Consider the following 19,630-nt stretch of genomic DNA (forward strand, 5'->3'; position numbering starts at 1 on the left):
GCAATTTATTTGTCTTTCTCCTCAACAGAAATTATTGTTTAAAAATAAAAAGCATATTTGGGTGCAGGGAATATTTAATTACCAACCTTATTAAATAATGAAATCCATGTAACTCAGTAAGTTTCCCGTTTGCTGTAGCTGCCAGGTAGCTCATGGCTCAGATTTGTACTCAAATCCGGGAACCACTCTTGCTTGAGATTTCAAGTATGACTGTCTCCCTTCCCACCTACAGCCCTGCTCCCATTGCCTAGCTGTCCTCCTTTTATCCTACTTGGGTGATTCTATTGTCATGTAACTTTTATGTAACTTCCCCCCAATCCTTTTGGAAATAATCAGGTAACAAATATTAAAGGCAATGATGAAAATATTTTATTGTGATAGCCATTCACTGCAGTGACAACACTGGCATTAACGTAGAATGTCACCCCAAAAAAGATAATTTTTAAAACTGACTTTTTAAAAACTTTTTTCCAATGTCCGTGATTTTGCCACATATTTCATTAAGCTAAGCCACTTTATGAATGACAGAATATATTGTGTTTACCAAATTAAGTATATAATAGAATATATTTGGTTTAAGTATGAGGTCTACGGTTGTTGGAGTTTATTTTACTCTTTTTCTTACTATAGTAAATGTTTATAACTACTACCAAGAAATCTAAATGTATCAGGAAGTTGCTCACATTCTTTGCCATGGCACATTTAAACACATTCTGCTTGGACTATCAAGTTTTGCTAGCCAAAAAAAAAGAAATATTTAACATGTTCTGGGAAATGTATCATTATATTTATTGTATATATAGAGAGAACATTCAGTTTCTCTTAATGGGTAGACATAATAGTTATAAACTTTTTAATTTCAGAAGTACAGAATATAAATACCTTTAATATACAAAAGTCACTTCCAAAGAAATTAAATAAATACCTCACTAGAGAATAGAGCAAAAATATGAACTGAAAAATGACCAGCAATCATATTTTTACTTATCAAATACTCAGGGTTTTTTTTTTTAAACAAGACATAAACAGTGTTGAGAATATGTATACTACTGGCATAAGAGTAAATTGGTGAGAACTTTCTGTAGAGTAGTTCAGCAATTTGTTTCTAAAAAATTTAAAAATTAGGTTTGCCTCTAATCTAGCAATTGTACTTCTAGAATTTTAAACTAAGGAAAATTTTAACAATTTATGTTAAAATTTAGTTGTTAAGAATTTTCTTTTCAACATTTCTCATAAAAGTGGAAAATTTCGGAAACAATATTAAGAAATCTATAAATTATGGTACATCTATACAATAGAAAACTAAGCAGCCATTAACAATGATGATGTAAAAAATATTTAATAATATCAAAAGTGTTCATGATAAACGTTAAGTGAAAATATATGTTACAAAACAGGATGTTTAGTATGATTCCTTTTTCACCACATTGTTAGAAATATCTATGCACATGCATACATGCACACACCCATTATGTATACTGAGGAAGAGCCAATGAGTCACACTTTTAGGGGACTTTATTCATAACTAAAGAAAATCTAGGACTATTTTTATATAGTGGTTTTTGTCAGAAAAGCTTAATGTTGTCAAACATCGCTATCCAAATTTAGCACCACAAAGAGAGTCTGTATTTTTAAGAAAATTTAATTTCAAAATAAGATATTTACTGTCCTGAATTGATTTTATTGTATTTGTGTAGATACAAGCACTCAAACCAGACACTCAGAGAAAATATGTTGGTGACTAATAACCTTAGGGAACTGAAAATACAATCAAGCATTTACAATTTAAATGCAGGTTTACAAAGTACTTTATTCACAGGCTTATTGTACCTTAAATGGATTATACATAGGAATAGCATACAGCTATATTATTATTTTCATCTAAAATTTTTCAGTAACGGTTTTTATTATAAACTAATGTGTGTTCATTGTAAAATATAAAAAAAAATAAAATAACATCACCCATCATTTCACCACCAAAAGGTAACTACTATTAACATGTGGAATATATCATTACAGTCTTTGTCCAACTCTAACTCTCCCTATCTCTCCCTATCTCTCTCTCTCTCTATCTCTCTCTCTCTCCACAACACACACACACACATACTCACACACACACACACTCACACACACACTTTTTAAAACCGAAGTCATATTGTATGCACTGTAAAGGGGTGTTCCAGTATGAAAACCAACAGAACGTGGTGATGGTGGTGGTCCTCTGCCCCAAACCACTTCTGTGTGATCTCCCAGGCTCCCTCCTTGACCCTCATCTGCATTATCACAATCTTAGTTTTCATGATGTTCCTCTGTTCAGAAACTCTTCATTCACCTACAGAATTAAGACCAGACTCTTCCAGAATCTGGCTCCAACCAACTCCATCTTCCTTTATACCACTACACAGCATCATCGAGTTTTCACCGAACTCCCAAACAGTGTATCTGTCTCTCTTTTCCACCTGTATGTTTCTATATATACTCTTTGCCTTGCCTTTAGCATTCTTCATATTAGATTCCACCTCCTCGCTAAAGCACTCTTGGCCACACCAGTCTAAATAAAGTCATTTTTACTTCCTTCACCAGAACACATTTGTCAATTGTATGTGGCTCTCGGAGACAGTAACTTCAGTGGGAGGCGGGAGCTGGCGGCTCTTAGTTTTAGGTTTGTGTAAGGTTTTAGGTCATCGCTTCTTTTATCTGTAAAACAGCACAGTTGGATATGAGGTATATTATGAGTAATTTGTTACTAATAATAAGCTACTGAAGATAATTATTTTATAAGTAAGAACTGATTGAAAGTTATTTCTATAAAATTTATACTCGCTTTCTTGAGCAGGATTGCACAACCAACCCATGGGAGTGTGTTGCATGTGAGAGTGTCCTTCATGAGGTATACCATGGAATGTCAGGGCAGAGAATCTCTCAGCTAGATGATTTATGAGAGTTTTCAGCTCAGAAATTCCCATTGAATTTTGTAATTCTATAGGCTTTAAATTTAGATCATCTATTAATTTCGCACATTGGTCTTCTCTCTTCAACTAGATTATAAATTGTTGCGGGAAGCAGTGCCCTTATACTTCTTTGTATTCTACCCAGGGCCCCAGAAAAATGCCCTGTACACAGTGGCACTGAGTAGCATTTTGTCAATAGTATAATTGTATTATCATGACTCAATACTAGGTCCTTTGGGACTTATAAAATTTATATTAGTTATTTTAATGAAAGCAAAGATATTTGATACTTAAGAGCTATGCATGTGCATTTAAATGAGGTACCTTCATGATACCAAGCAAATGGAGTGATTAGTAGGCATAAGAGTTATTCCCAGCTGGGAAAGAAACCTTAAAGTTTTAACTCTTCTGCTAGAGTTGAAGAATTGCTAACTTGTATGTAATTTCTAGACTCTATCACTGCCTAACCAACAGATAGTTCTTGACTTCAGGCAACTGTAAGGCACTTGGGTTCTAGTCCCAGCGCTGACACTTAAACGGGATGATACCTTTGGGCTCTCTGTGCTTCAGTTTCCTCATCTGTGAAAGAGACATAAAACAGCACCCACCTTGTAGTATGGTTGTGAGTATTAAATGAGTTCATATATTCAACATACTTTGAACGGTGCTTAGCACATGATAAGTACCTTGTGTTTGTTATTATTATTAACATTGATAGTATTAATACTAATATTATTGGCTTGGGTTTGTATCAGTTATCTGCTGCCGCAGTTTGCCCCAGACCACCTGTATTAGTTTGCTATGCCTGCTGTAAAAAATTATCACGAACTTAATGGCTTAAAACAAAAGAAATTTATTCTCTCACAGTTCCAGAGGCCAGAAGTCTGAAATCAGTTTCACTGGGCCAAAATCAAGGTATCATCAGGGCCACACTCCCCTGGTCGTTTTCATTCCTTGCTCTTCCAGCTTCTAGTAGCTCCCAAAAGTCTGTGGCATGTGTCTCCAATCACTGCCTCTATGGTCATAATGCCTTTTCCTCTTCTGTCTTCAAATCTCTCACTGCCTTCCTCTTATTAAGGGTATATGTGACTGCATTTAGAATCCTACGAGATAATCCAGGGTAATCTCATTTTAAGATCCTTAACCTAATCACGCCTGCAAAGTCCTTTTTTGCCATATGAGGTAACATTTATAGGTTCCAGGAGTTAAGAAGTAGATATCTGTGGGCGAGGGGGAGGTCGGGGCGGGCATTATTCAGACTACCACACCACCCTAAAACTTAATGGGTATAACGGTCAAATTTACTTCTTCCTTATGTATCTGAGGTTAGGTCAGTCTTAGCTGAGCCCATCCTAGGCCATGGGTTGAGTACAGGTTGGCTTCATATGTTGCTCATCTTTCTGAAGTCAGTGGATCCCTAGGGCATGTTCTTCTCATGGTAATAGCAGAAGCTTTATAGGGCAAGGCTGACCACCCAAGCATATTTCAAGCTATTCAGGTCACGTGCATTTATACCTATCGATGAAAGCAGATCACATCAATGGGGTGACCTATGTAGGTTAAGAAGGAAGGAATATATATTTGCTATAATAATGTAACCTGACACAGTGTTTTCTGTAAATGACTGAGTGTATTCTTTGAGGTATGAAAAAGAAGCAAGAGTTTTCTGCTTTTTGGAGAAACAGAGTATCTGCCAGATAGTCTCTCTCAAGAAGAGAAGTGGGAGCATACCTATCAGCTGCTGAGTTAAAGCCAAAGCTACATTAATGATAATATCATATTATCTTTGGCCTATGAGTTTGAATAGCTAGTTCATCTAAGTAATCTAACCAAGAGTTGGTTTCCTATACATTAATTGGAATCTGGTCTTTGTTCATTTGAGAACCAATATACAATATTTGTTTATTTGAATTTGATAGAATTTCCCAGTCTAGTTTTTTTTTCTTTCTTTCTTCTCTTTTCAATAGTAGAGTAATTATATTATTCTCACAGGTCCAGTGAAAAAAAGGATTAATACACAGTAGAGTTTATGGGCTCTCTCTCAGTCTTACTAACTTCAAGAGAGGGAATAAAGATGTACTATGTTCCATTTTCTTTGGTCACTTGATAAGGTGTAGTAACATTAAGGTGTTGGCTTTTGTCAAAATAAGAAAAATAAGGCAAAAGGGCATTTTTTTTTTCATGAAGAATCCTATGACTGGAATGAATAGGAAAGTCAGAACTTAATTTAGGATATCAACATTTTCATAGCTATAACAGAAGCAACTTTTTTAAGATGAAGATTTTACACGTGAAGATTTTAAAAGTGAAATTCTTTTAATGTGAAAGGAATATCACTGAAAACCAGACATTTTTATGCATCATGTTGTTCATTGCAATTGACAAGATTTAAAATTTTTTTTTTAATTACAGTTGACATTCAGTAGTATATTAGTTTCAGATGTACAGCATAGTGGTTAGACATTTATATAACTTACAAAGGGATCCCTACGATAAGTCTAGTACCCACTTGGCACCATTTTTTCAAGTTGATGCTTATTCATACAAGACTGCTCTAGAACCATCAACATTGATTTTGAAATTCTATTCAGACTCGAGAACTGTGTGGCAGCTGCCATGAATTTCTTGAATGTTTCATATTCTGCTTGGCTCATTTTCACAGTTGTATAACAAGATGAGCAGTCTTTTTCTTTTAAGTGAGCTCTTAAACCCCAAGATTACTGAGCCCTTCTTGGATGTAAAACAGTCTGATTGGCCTCTTTTATAGATAAGTAAATCTTATTTTAAATTTATAATAAAGATACTTAGCTTATTCAAGCCAGTAAGTATTCATTCAACAAATGTGTTTATTGCTAGGCACTCTTTGGGAAACAGTGATGAATATGATAGAAATCATTTTTGTCCTCATGAAGCATATATTCTAGCAGAGTGAAACGAAAAGGTCAACAAACAATTACAAATTGTGTGACAGTTATGAAGGAAAGGAAGGGCTGATTGGGGCAGTCATTCGGTAGACAAGGGAAATGTATTTTAAATAGGCTGGTCAGGGAAGACTTCTATGATTCGATGACATTAAGCCTAGATCTAAATGAGAAGGATCTGACTCTAGGAAAACTGGAGGGAGGGAAGACTCACAGAGGGAAACACATAAGCAAAGGGACTGCAATAAGAAAGGGCTTGAACATTTAGAAGGCATTTTAATATCACTACAGTGTCTACTTCTATCACTTTTTGTCGCCAGTGCAGCAGGGTTTATGTCTGCAAGTTTTCAGCTGGAATTTGGATTTTAGTTTTTTAGTAGGACACCTGGAGGGCAACTAGCTGTAGAAGAGTTTCATGAAATATTGATTGCAAGCCAGTTGAAATGAATGAAAGAGATCGAAAAAAGAAGGGTAAATTTTGATGATCCTAAAATATTTCCAAGTTTCACATACAAAAGAACTGTTTAGGCAATCTAATGCTGGTGTTCATTTGGAAAGTGGTCTGACTTTGTCTCTGAATTCAAGATATGCTTGCATTGATTTTACATGAAACTGCTGATTTATTATGACTGATATATTAAAACCTATACTTATGCCCTTTGCACTATAGCTTATGCCTTTTGCAATCAAGTAATTTAAATATTTGTGGGTGTGGGTATGTATGTGTGCATGTGTGTGTGTGTGTGTGTGTGTGTATATATATGTGTGTGTGTATATATATATATTTCCCCCCCTGATTACTTCCAAGTGGCTTTTTATACCACTTTTTCAGAGGAGGCACCCTCATTCAAAAACTTCAGAGCTTTAGTGGGCATTTCACACATCTTTAAATATGGCTAATCTTCTGGAATGAACACAATCTCCTGCCATTCAGGAAGTGATTATAAAATAAAAACTCTCCTACTTGTGATCGAGTCCCCTTTGCTCCCTATAGAGCTTACATTTTAACAAAACAAATTTATTTTATGGCCACGTATTCAGTTTTAAAGTAGAGAAGTTTTTTCAAAGTACAACAGCAGCAAAAGAAGAATTCATGAAGGAAAGATAGATAGGTGTCCCTACATAAACATTTAAAACTTCTGTTTCTAAAAAAAACCACATAATTGTATCGTAGTGTGTTCAGCTGCAAAAGAAGGAGAAAGAGAGAAAAAGAAAGAGAAAAAAGAAAGAAAGAAAAAAAGAAAGAAAGAAAGAAAGAAAGAAAGAGAGAGAGAGAGAGAGAGAGAGAGAGAGAGAGAGAGAGAAAGAAAGAAAGAAAGAAAGAAAGAAAGAAAGAAAGAAAGAAAGAAAGAAAGAAAGAAAGAAAAAGAGAGAGAGAGAGAAAGAGAGAGATAAAGAGAGAAAGAAAGAAAACGATATTTAAACTGGCATCGAATGTAACAGGGATTTATTTCATACGTTGGTAATCCTTCTCTAAGATGATCTTTATTCTAAGTGTGGCTCCCCCTTGTGGTTGCACAATGGCTGCTAACAATTTCAGCAGCCACAGGTTTCCTCCTTGTTCAGTCACTTCTAGAAGTTCTTAAACATACTCTCAGAAAAGTGAGAACATTTTCTTTCTCAGAACCACTTAACAAAACTCTTCTCATGTTTTATTGACCTGAACCAATAACCATGCCCAGAAGATGGTACAAGGCAAAATACTAAGAAATTTTTATAAATGTAATAAAAGGATAGCTTATTTCATATATGAAAAGCCCTTAAAATCATTATGTCAAATTACAAATATGTGGACAAAAAGGAATGAAGAGAGAATTCACAAAAGAAAAAACTCAAATAGCTAGTGAATTTTAAAAAATTGAATAACAGTAATAAAGCAATTTAATCATAGCAACAATATATTATCCTATCAACTTAGTTATTTTTAAGTATTCACATGGTATAGTTTGGAAATGAGTACTTTAATATGTGGCAGTTGAAAACATAAATGGGTCACAACAGCGATTCTGTTTCTAGAACTTCGCCATAAATCATTTGTGTGTGTGAATTTATATACAGTGATATTACTAAAATATTTATAATTGCAAAAAAAATTGAAAACACTAAACATATCTTACAGTAGTGGTTGGTTAACTGAATTATATGTATTTATCTGAGTACTGTGAGACCATTCAGAATTATGTTATAGGAAGATATTTGATCACATGGAAAAAATACTCCTGGTATGTTGAATAAAAAGCATTGCAAAGCACTTTATGATTATTATATGATCTCAGTTTTGTATAAAATGTGTATATAACCATAAAAGAAAAATCAATACACTTGACTACGTACATTTTTTTTAAACTTATATATGGCAATATACCATAAACGGTATCAAAAGATCATTGACATACTAGGAAAAAGTATTTAAAACACCAATGACAAAAGAATACTTTTCTCAATTTATAAAGAACTCATACAAATCAGTATAAATGGCATAAAATAAAAAAATGGATTTAAAAATGCAGTTTACAAAACAATTACAAATGACCATTAAAATTTATATTTATTTTTTACATTCTAGAGAAGTTAGTTGAAAATTAATCATATTCTTATTGACATCCTTTTTTTATATTTTTTATCCTTTGCTTTTTATTTTTGATGTTTTTAATAAATTTATTTATTTAAATTAGTTTCAAGTATACACTACATTGATTAGACATCTATATTGTTCATAAAACGATTCCCCCAATTGCTTCCTCCCTCCCCTGGCCCTCCACTTAGCCATCATATTAATGCTAACTGCATTCCCTCTGCCGTGCTCCCCATCCTCATGCCCAACTATCAGCTACTAATTTGTGCTGCTTTAATCCTTCACCCCATTCTCCCAGCCCCTAACTCCCCTCCCCTCTGTCCGTCACCAAATTGTCCACTATATTTCTGAGTCTGTTTTTGATTAGTTTGTTCTTTTTGTTCCTTAGATTGCAAATATAAGTGAAATCCTATGATATTTATCTTTCTCTATCTGACTTATTTCACTCAGCATAATAACCTTTAGGTCCATCCATGTCATTGCAAATGGTAGGATTTCATTTTTTTTTTAATGGCTGAGTAATATTCCATTGTATGTATGAACCATAATTTTTTTATCCAATTGTTGATGGGCATTTAGGTTGCTTCCATATCTTGGCTATTATAAATTGTGCTGCCATGAATATTGGGGTGCATAGATCTTTACGAATTATTGTTTCGGTTTTCTTTGGATAAATACTCAGAAGTACAATTGCTGGGTCAAAAGGTATATCCATTTATAATTTTTTGAGAAACCTCCATATTGTTTTCGATAGTGGCTGTACCAATTTGCAATCTCACAACAATGTATGAGAGTTCCTTTTTCTCCACATCCTCTCCAACACTTGACTGTTTTTGATTTATTGATGATAGCCATTCTGACAGGTGTGAGGTGATATCTCATTGTGGTTTTAATTTGCATTTCTCTGATGATTAGCGACCTTGAGCATCTCTTCATATGTCTGTTAGCCATCTGTATTTCTTCTTTGGAGAAGTATCTGTTCAGGTCTTCCTTCTATTTTTTAATTGGATCGTTTGGTTTTTTGCTGTTGAGTTGTATAAGTTCTTTATAAATTTTGGATATTATTGACATCCATTTTAAGTCTGTTCTGACTTGCTTGGTATATAACTAAGAAACCTCAATTTTCAACTACTATAAAACATTTCTTGGGGAAGAAATGGATTAGATAGTAGGATTTTTCAGATTTATAAGTACAAAGTTATGTTTCTAGTAGAATTTTCAGTAGTAAAGATCATTATAGCTATGTGTACAACTGTAAAACCCAGTGTCACTGAGCAAACCTAGCATTTTATTGTATCTAAATTTTTCTCTAAATAGTAACATTTCTGTGTTACCACAACATTTTTCTAGCATGAGCTACTTATTACTCATATTACAGGTATTGCCTATTACTATGATAAACCACACACCCAAACAATATATTCTTTTTATCTTTTTGTAATTAAGTTATGACTAGTAATGGTCTTCATAGATATTTAATCATATTATGTTCAACTTGTGCTATGTAAACTTGAACTTTTGAAAAAAATATCCTTAATAAGCGTACATTTTCTTAATCCTGCCATTCCCCCATTAATTACAATCTAAGACAGGAATATGAAGAGGGAGCATGTTTGATGTTTACCCTACGTAATCCAAGGGACCTTTTCCAGATTATTTCCTTCCCCCAACATTCTGAAATCCTGCACCAGGAAGCATCTTCACCCAGTATCACCATCACAGTGAATATAGGTAATTGATAGCAGGATGCAGGGATAGGTTGAAGAACACTGGTTTTAAACAAAACCCTGCTAGTACCATGGTCCATTGCCTACAACCAGAGCCAGGCTACCGGCAAGAACTGTGCACGTTAACTGCATTCCTCTGTAGAAGCAGGGTTCATAGGTCTGAAAAATGATTTTTTTCTCCAAAGCCAAGCATTTTCAAGCAAAAATATGTTAATGTATGACTTAAAGAAACTTATGTCAAATGTTCCCTGTTTTCTTTATGGTAAATTATTAGTAAGAGAAACATGTAACAGTAATATACAAATAATATGTCAAGAATACGTGCTTTTAAAATACCTACTTCTAATGAATGTCGAGTGTCTAGCACGCAGTCTGGCACATAATAGTGAAATAAAGTTTCCTCTCCCTTCCCTTAGGGCTAATAACAGTAATCAAATGAAAATCAAAGATAGTGGTTGTCAGTTCCATGTGCACTTTGGATTGGAAAGAATCTTCGAATGACATTTTTTAAATTTTTACTCATCAGGAGCCGTTATGATAGAATTTATAAGAGCACCCAGGTGCTCTTATAAATCATCTGGTATACATCTTTGCAGACTTTTAAGCCTGCAAAGTTTGACTGCCTGATTCCCCGGGTAGCCCATGGGGAATGCAGCTTCTCCATCCAGGGCAGGACTTTACACTCCACCCCAACACAGTGCCAGCCAGGGAGCTGTCCCTCCGAGCAGTGCTGGACTCCCTTGAAACAGCCTCTCTCTGGTGGAGAATTCAGGCTTTGTTGCATGGAGATTTACATTGTTGTGGCGTTTGACCAGATCTTATTTTTTTAAGGGATTGTAGTTGTTCCCCAGTTATCTCATATACATTTTGGGTTTTTTTTAGGATATCATAGGTATCTCCCATTTTCCTTCAGCTCCCTATGGAAACCACACATACAGTAGGAAGTTGGGAAATTTTTGAAGAACAAACATTCAAAGTAATGCTTATGCCAAAGGAACATATTTTGGAATGGCATATCTTGACCTCCTTCAAAATGAAAGAGTAATCTGGGCACAAAGCATTCTACAGTCAGATATGTTTTTTAAATTCTGCTGAACGAAGTTAAAACTGGCTTGTTTACATCGAATTTATCAGAACTTTTAATATGGTAATGTGCATCAGGAGTCTCCAAAAAGGAATTGCAGTGAGCATCTTCCCACACTTATTGAAAACGGAACCCCTTTTTCAGGGAGCACTTCAGAGGCTCTATATTTCATAATTTATTTTGGAACTCTATAGAAATGAACATTAGGATGCTCCTTTAGCTAGTCCTTTTGAATATCAGTTATTTGAGTTTTTGAGTGATCTAAGAGAACATTCAAAGTTGAGATCATTTGCAAGCATCCAAAGCAAAGGCATACTGGGTTTTTGTTGTTGTTGTTGTTGTTGTTTTTAAGGATTTCTGGATGTTTTAGATGCTGGATATAAAGAAAGAAAAGTCAGCACATTTTTCACACAAGGTAAAAGCCCAACTGTCCCCTGACCAGGTGGTGAATGACCTGAGCCTTGGTTGGAGGTCGGTCTGGGAGTTGAGAAGGCAGTAGGCAAAGCCAGAACCTCCCCCAGATGCCTCATGGGATCTGCTCAAATGCCCGTACACTTGACTAGAACCCTGTAGTTCTGTGTCAAAAAGCAGTTTTGAGAAAGCCTTGACCTAAGAGATTTTGAGATTGAATTATCAATTTCGTACCTCTTCTTTTCAGAAAACAAACGTAAGAAAGCAACCGCGCTTTAGTACAGCTTCACAGAATGTTCACTTTTGAACAAGATTGAATCCTGAAGGGCCCATCAGATTGTGTAATCTGTTGGCTAAAGTAATTTTATTTTTATTTGTCTTCAAAACAATTGCATTTAGGCTTTGATAGAGTTCACATGGAGTGGTCTTCTGACAGTAATTGACCAAGAGGTTTAATTGCTTCTTGAAGTTACGGTTACAAGGGGGTTGTCAGATCACGGAATCATTGTAGTAAAGAAATCGTTAACAGGCAAAAATTGTGTGCACAAAAGAATTGCTAGGTTAATGGATCTGGACTAGGCCATATATAAAATGTTCAAGTCCTAGATGAAGGTTCTCAAGTCTACTACCAGAAAGTTAGCCTACCAGACCAACATAAAGCAGCTCAGGAGTGGTCATTTCTAAATTACACTCTACTAGGCATACGCATAGTTAAGTTCACCAGGACAGCTTATAATGGTCAGGCTCACATGTGTTTTGTTTTGTTTGTTTTTGTCTCTGTCTTTATTTTAATGGCTTCATATTTGTTTACTGAAAAGATTTGGTTACTTCTTACTTCTTAATTTTCCCCTAGGTCATCTTAAAATTCCACTAATTTTTCTGTATAGCTAAGGAGTTTTGTGTCAAGTATTATGCTAAGAACCTACAAATTATATCCACTGGGTCTTATTTTCTTCTTGGTACATGTTAAGCTGCTATTCTTGTGAAAAAATAATGCACCAGCATTTTAAAAATAGCACCTCAGGTCTTTATTTATTTTGTCCCTCATAGAGATATTTGAGTTGAAGAGAAATAACTTAGGAAGATTTTTTCTGTCTTTAAGTCTCCCTTTAAAATAACTCCTAGAATGGGTGAAGCCTCATTAATCAATTATGAAATATTCCTAATAGGATGCAACTGTCATCTTCTAACTTAATGGAGTGTGTGGATACCAAAGATAGATTTTTTTTTGTATTTTACAATTTGCTCAGAGTTCTACCTTGTACCTAAATAAATTCTCTTCTATCACAACTCTTTAACAATCATGAACTGTGGGAACTCTTGCTTAAATAACTCTATGGAGAACTTAAGGTTAGAAATAATAGAAAGATCTTTGTCCCAAAAGTTGTCTCTAGTCATGGAGGGCCTGGGAAGCTGAAATTTTGAAGGATTCTGGTTGTGGGAACCAAGAGAATATTCAGTTCAGAGCACCGGCAGAAAGGACCCAATGCCCATAATGACTAGGGAGGAAAAAAAGAAGAAGAAAAAAAGCATGAAGAACTAGGAGGGAAAAGAGGAAAGTTGACCTATGTGTATTTCTGAGACTAAACTGAAGATATGCAATTGACCTACTTCTTAATTGAGTGCAACCTAGAATCCTGCATCGTTTGCAAAGTATATCTTGTACTTTAATGACTGCCAGATGTTGCTTTGACATGCCTGACCACGGAGGAAGTGTGCACCAGAGGAAAACATGGTAGAATTAAGATGACACTACAGAACCTCTGGTTAAACATGACAGATTGTGTTTATATCCACTCCCTTTCAAAACCATTAAATAAGCAGTAAGGGATAAAAATTAGAGAAACCCACAAGAACAAATAGAGCCACAGTGGAAACAACAGCAGACAAGAGGCAGCAGCATAATTTAGGAAGCAAGTAAACATGTGGTTGCTCGTCCGAGCAGGTGAAGAAAGCTGAAAGCTAAGTGCCTGTGGAGAAGAAGGCAGACAAGCAAGCCAGTTCACCCAGCCACCGAGCTCTAGAAAGATTCAGGCATGGGAGGTGCCTCTGTAGGTAGGGGTGAGGAGGATCGCCGAAGGGCAGGTTGGTTGAAAATCTGAATAAAAACCAATTAGGTCTTCTCCCAGGCCTCACAAAGCCAGGTGACTACCTCAGCCTCATTCTGATAGAAGACAAGAAGTTTACGCTGAAGAAATTGAACCAGAGAAGCTCTGGGCTTGGGGACACCAGGCACAATGGAGGAGAACGGTCAGGCACCATATTGAAACCAAGAAAACTAAGTGAAAGTCTGGAAACTAAAGATTCCTCCCATCCCCCTTCACTCAATTCTGGCAGCAAAGAGAAAACGCTTTAAGATATGGATGTACAGGGGGCCCCTTCAGGTGGTTGGTCCCCACATAATCAGCAAAGTTCACCGTTCATATTGCACATACACAGGTAGCTTCCAAGTGGCGTTACACTCTTCAGTGAATGAACAGCCGAGGATCCCCAGACATTTGAGGAGGGCCTCTCACACAAAAAGCTGAGACCAAGACAAATGGAAAAAGGGGGTTTGGAGGTAACAGGTACCATGCAGGGAGCAACATGTAAAGTAAAACCATGATTCGTATACTCAGAGAAGAAGGATGAGATGTTACTTTTACAAAACAAGAACAGAATGTTTTGAAAAGGGAGTACGTGGAGAACAAGAATGAGCTCTTCTTGAAAATGTAAAACATAACAGCCAAAATGAAAGATTCAATATCAGGCTTGAAGATGAAGTTGAAAACATTCATTTATTCGACAAATACGATTGAGTGGCTGCTTGTGTCTTTGGCATTGTTCTGGGTAGTGGAGATGCATCAGTGAGCAAAGAGACAAAGAACCCTGGTCTGGGAGAGCTTAAATTCCAGTGTGGGTAGAGCATAAACTATATAATACAATAATATGTAAATTACATGATATGTTGGAAGATACAAGTGCTGGAAGGAAGAGAAAAATAATAGAGCATGGAGAGTACTGGGAAGGGAGGGAGAGACAAGTTGAAGTTTTAAATAGGATGGTCGGTCTCATTGGGAAGGTGACAACTGAGGAAAGACTCAGAGAGGGTGAGGAAGTTCACCATGTGATATCTTAGGGGAGGTCCTTTCAGAAGGAAAACTAGTGCAAGGTCCTGAGACATGAGGGTGCCCTTCCTGTGCAGGGCACAGGAGGGGGCCCAGTGTGGCTGGAGTGAAGGGAGAGAACAGTGGGAGGTGAGGTCGGAAGGTAACAGTACCTGATGTCATGGGCCCTGTACGCCAGGAGAGGGACTTCGGCTTTCACTCTGAGGGAAATGGAGAGCTGTGGCAGAGCTTTAAGCAAAGAAGTGACATGATCTGACTTTGGACTTAAAAAAAATCACTCCTGCCTCTGTGCTGAGAATTGACTATAGGGGGTAAAAGTATTGAAGAGAGGACTTGGATCCAAAATTCAGTAGCAAAGATGTGTGCAGTACTGCCCTGATGTTCAATCTTTATACCTAGTGATTCCCTCTGAGTCAGCCTCTGTCCTATATTCTACCTAAGAAATGACTTGCCTGCCCTCTCCTTTGTCAGTCTGCTCTCTGCTTACATCTTCTGCTTAACTTCCCCTCCCAGGTCCTATTGCATCTCTTTCAGCTTTCAGTCTCTTGGATCATATCCTAAAGCATATAATGTCTGGTTGGTTCCACTTTTAGTGTTAATATCGTTTTAATGAAGGCCCCTTTGGCCTTGCTTTTTGCTTAATCTCTCTAGGCATATGCAAACAAATATTAAGCATTTACTTATTGAATATAACATTCAATTTTCTGCTTCTTAATCCTCCATCATCAGGCAACGTCCTCTACAGAGGTAAACCCAACAGTTTAAGCGGTTTTAAACAAAAAGGGAAGTGGAAAATACCTATTTTTATACCTTAAATTCCAACCTACATATCCTGGTGGGAAAACCAACAACAACCCTATCACAGACACACAAACTTTTATAGGAGCATATCTGTTTAAACCAAATATGCTTAGATTTTAAGGGAAAATACATGAATCCTATTTTGCACAGAATCATTTTCCTCAGTAGTTTTTCAATGCTACTTTTTCTCTGATGTTAAAAACTAAAGCCTAAGGGACTTCTGATAAAGTTGTTATAACTGCAGGTTCATAAAATTCTTTTCTCCCACATTTGCTGAAATTAACAAAAATGTAAAAATAACAAAGAACATACCATCAACCCTGAAACCAAGAAAAGATCTCAGCTTCATACCAGAAACTGAGAAGTGTCATCCAGAAAAAGAAAAACTGGACCAAATTGAAAGAAGGTGCTAAAAAAAAAAAAAAAAAATCAATATGTTCTTCAAAGAGAAGACTGGAACATGGAAGAGTACAAGGAGGGAATTCTGAGAAGTCTCTCTGCTTTTGAAGATTCCGGCATTAAGTATAAAGATACACCAGAGGGAAGGCTTGGAATGATCTACACTTCCTTTGGGGACCCTTTCTTCCATCAAAAAGACTGTCCTGGCAAGAAGAGCCAAGTATGTCTACCATCTTCACTGCGTCTGATGTATCAGCACGTTAGGGAAGAGAAAAAGCATCTACTGGGAATAATTCTTACAGCCAAACCAAGAAAAGCTCCAAAGACAAGGGAAAAAAGAATATTTGTCCCCAACCAGGCCAAAAGCCTACAATACACCCCAGACAGTGAAGCAAACTTCTGATGTATTTATTTCATTTGTATTAAGTAACTCAGTGCCAACTACCCAAAGCCCCAGCTCTCTGCTCTCTCTTTACTCCTCTCAGGCAGCTAAAAGACTGGATAAGTCATATAAATCATGGACATTCAGTCCATATTATCAGTGAAAGAATAATATCCAAACACTGTTTAAGGTAAATGACACACGGAGAAGGAGTGGCTCACATTCATTAAAGATTTTCTTGGTAATAATGACATGTGACTAAGGCAAAATAATCTGCACGTGCAGTAAAAACAAAAAACAAAAACAGTGACCTACTAAAGACAAAGATTTCAAATAGTTATAACTGATTCATACTGAGTTCCAGCTACCTACAAGCACTTTTTTAAGTGTTTCGTGTGTATTGACTCCTTTAATCCTCAAAACAACCCTCAAAATGAGCACCATTATCATCCCCATTTTACAGATAAGAAAACTAAGGCACAGTGGAGTTAAGAAGCTTGTTCAGGTTTACCCAGCTGTTAAAGTGAGGCCAGGATTAGAACACAGGCAGTCTGAGTCCAGAGCCTGCTCTCAGCTACTCTGCTCTTATGCATTGGTCATTAACGATCATTTGAAATCTTTGTCTTTAGTAGGCTATGCTACTTTCTTTTTTGTATGTGTGTATTTTAGCCTTAGTTACATGTTGATGTGACCTGGAAACTCTTCCGTGAAATGAGCCATTCCCTCTCAGGGTGCCATTCAGCTCAAGAAACTGACAACATTTTAAGCAACTGCTTTACACTCTCGAGGAAATTAAAGAGAATGTGAATTTATCAGCCATGCACCCTTGCTTGGAAGCTCCTGTAGGGAAGAAAACCAAGAAAAAGAAAGACATCAACTCAGATATCAGGGATCCAACGCAGAAGAGTAGTTTTAAAAGTCTCAGGAACGGAACTGTGCAGTAGATCTAAAGAGCACAAGGTGCACAGAGGATATCAAAGAAAAAGATTCAATCGATGTGCTTGGCAATTGAAAAATTATTGCTCATCATTCTATGGGTCTGTTAGAGCATTTGGCCAAAAATTAGCAGTAGGTAAATAGGAAATAAAGCAGACTTTTAAAATGAGACAGTTATTTGAAAACAGACTCATAGATAAAGAGAACAAATTGGTGATTGGCAGATGGGAGAGGGGGTTGGGAGGCTGGGTGAAAAAGGTGAAGGGATTAAGAAATACAAATTGGCAGTTACAGAATAGTCATGGGGAATATAAAATCCAGCTTAGGGAATATGATCAATAATATTATAATAACTATGTATAGTGCCAGATGGGTTCTAGACCAGTTAAGGGGATCAATTTGTAAATTATATAAATGTCTAACTACTATGCTCTACACCTGAAACTAATATAAAATAATTTGAATGTCAACTCTAATTGGAAAATAAAAATTAAAAAAAACTAAATAGCAATAGAATTTTTAGTTTGATGATTCAAAGAAAACATGAGCAGTAAGAAAACAAATCTACATATTAAAAATAAATTTAAAATGAGATAGTTATTAACTATAAGGAAAAACAAATTTACATGACAAAGTAATGAAAGGGTAATCACATTAATACTCCTTAGTACAGTGGTGAATTTAAATGTCATAAGTAATACAGTATATATGCATATATTATGTAAGTTATTTATGCAACATATAATATGGTTAATATAGCATATAATAATGTAAACACTATCAATTTTTAAATTTTAAATGTAATTATTTGGGGGATGATAAAGGAGAGGTAAGAATGATGGTGAGAGAGCTAAATCACTAACTTCTGTAATTTGGATAGTATCTAAAAGAATCAACCAAGAGATAACATTATGTATATTATTTATAAATGCTAAAAGAAGCAGTTAAAATAGTTTGTGTAGAACGAGACTGTGAGGTAGGGAGGTGGGGTTAGGTGGTCAGGGGGAAGGATTGCTGTCTTTATAGCATTTTTTGTATTATTTGGTTTTTCAACTGTACAAAACCTAAATAAACCAAGAACACAGATGAAATTTTAAAGGTTGTCAAAAGAAAACCTATGCCCGAAGAGCACTTACTTAATAAATGTTTTTTTCAAATTACTAAAGAATCTAACCAAAAACATTTGAATAAAAAGCTCTATAAAACACTTCTTGAAAGTGAAAGATTGGTTTCCTATATAGATGTGGCTCCAGGGAGTCTTAATGTCCTTCCTTTAAAAAAGAAGGAGCGGGGAGGGCAGCAAACAGTATGAAACTTTAAAAATGTGTTTCCTTTAAGAAATTGAATCACAGACTTCCACCCTGTAATTGTATTCTTTTGGTTTTTCAAGATACTAAAGAAGGGACCTTTATTTTAGCACTTGGGTGGAGGCGTAACAAAGCCATCTGTATGATGGATTCAGCTACAAGAGAGCCATTTTGACTAAAAAGGGTTTCTGTACTGATGCCACATGCATTGATGAGTTAGTTTCCATTGCCTCGTTGTCTTTATCTATTCTGTGTATGTGTGAACTCTAGGTTCCCATCACAAATCGCTCCTATGTCTTGTTTCCCCTCTATATTGGTTTTTCTGGACCCATTAGTTCCTTTGTGGTCCCCTGATGACCTCCTCACATGTGGCATGCAAACAAATCTATTTTTATTGTGCAGCAGGCTGAAAAAAGGAGAACATTGCAAGCTCACAGTGCCGGTTTAGGAGTCTGCGTGAAAACAGACTTAAAATGAAGCTATCGTGTGAGTTTTTCTGAGAGAAATTGGTGGGCACCAGTCGGGATTTGAGACGAAATAAACCTAAGTGAATCTGGCTTTGAACTAGAGGTGGCAAATGTTAGTCCAAAGAGGACGGAAACAGGGAGGGAAGCAACACCACCAACCTAAGAGTTGGAACGGTCATTTAAGGGGCAGTAGTAATTATCAACTGGAGCTTGGTGGCGTGCGCAGGGAGTTTATCGAAGAAAGCAATTAGAGTATTGTGAGGTGTTGGAGACTGTAGTAGCAGAAGGGAGAAGAAAGGAGTTCATACTGGAAATATGTGAAAGAAAGGGTCAGGCTGGTGGTGGAGATATATAGGGGAAGGGCCAACGATGAATCGAAGATCATACCAAATTTCTTTTTACTTGAGAGATTGAGAAGTATGGGAACCTAGATAAATTGTCCTCCAAGAATATATCATTGTCTCTGACTTCCCCATGCTTGGCCTTGAGACATTTATATATTGTCTGATTCATTTCTGAGAACTGAAAAAATTTTAACAAAGATTCGTATGGTATTAGTTGT

The 19,630-nt window shown here is 36.1% G+C and overlaps 1 protein-coding gene across 2 annotated transcripts in view; it reads left to right on the forward strand.

Annotated features, from left to right (window-relative positions):
- Window positions 1-19,630, forward strand: part of MYO1D (myosin ID) — a 216,891-nt gene that overhangs the window by 64,599 nt on the left and 132,662 nt on the right. The window lies entirely within an intron of this gene.

This window comes from Pteropus alecto, unplaced genomic scaffold (assembly GCF_000325575.1).
Source record: "Pteropus alecto unplaced genomic scaffold, ASM32557v1 scaffold98, whole genome shotgun sequence".
In the NCBI taxonomy this organism is placed as follows: Eukaryota; Metazoa; Chordata; class Mammalia; order Chiroptera; family Pteropodidae; genus Pteropus; species Pteropus alecto.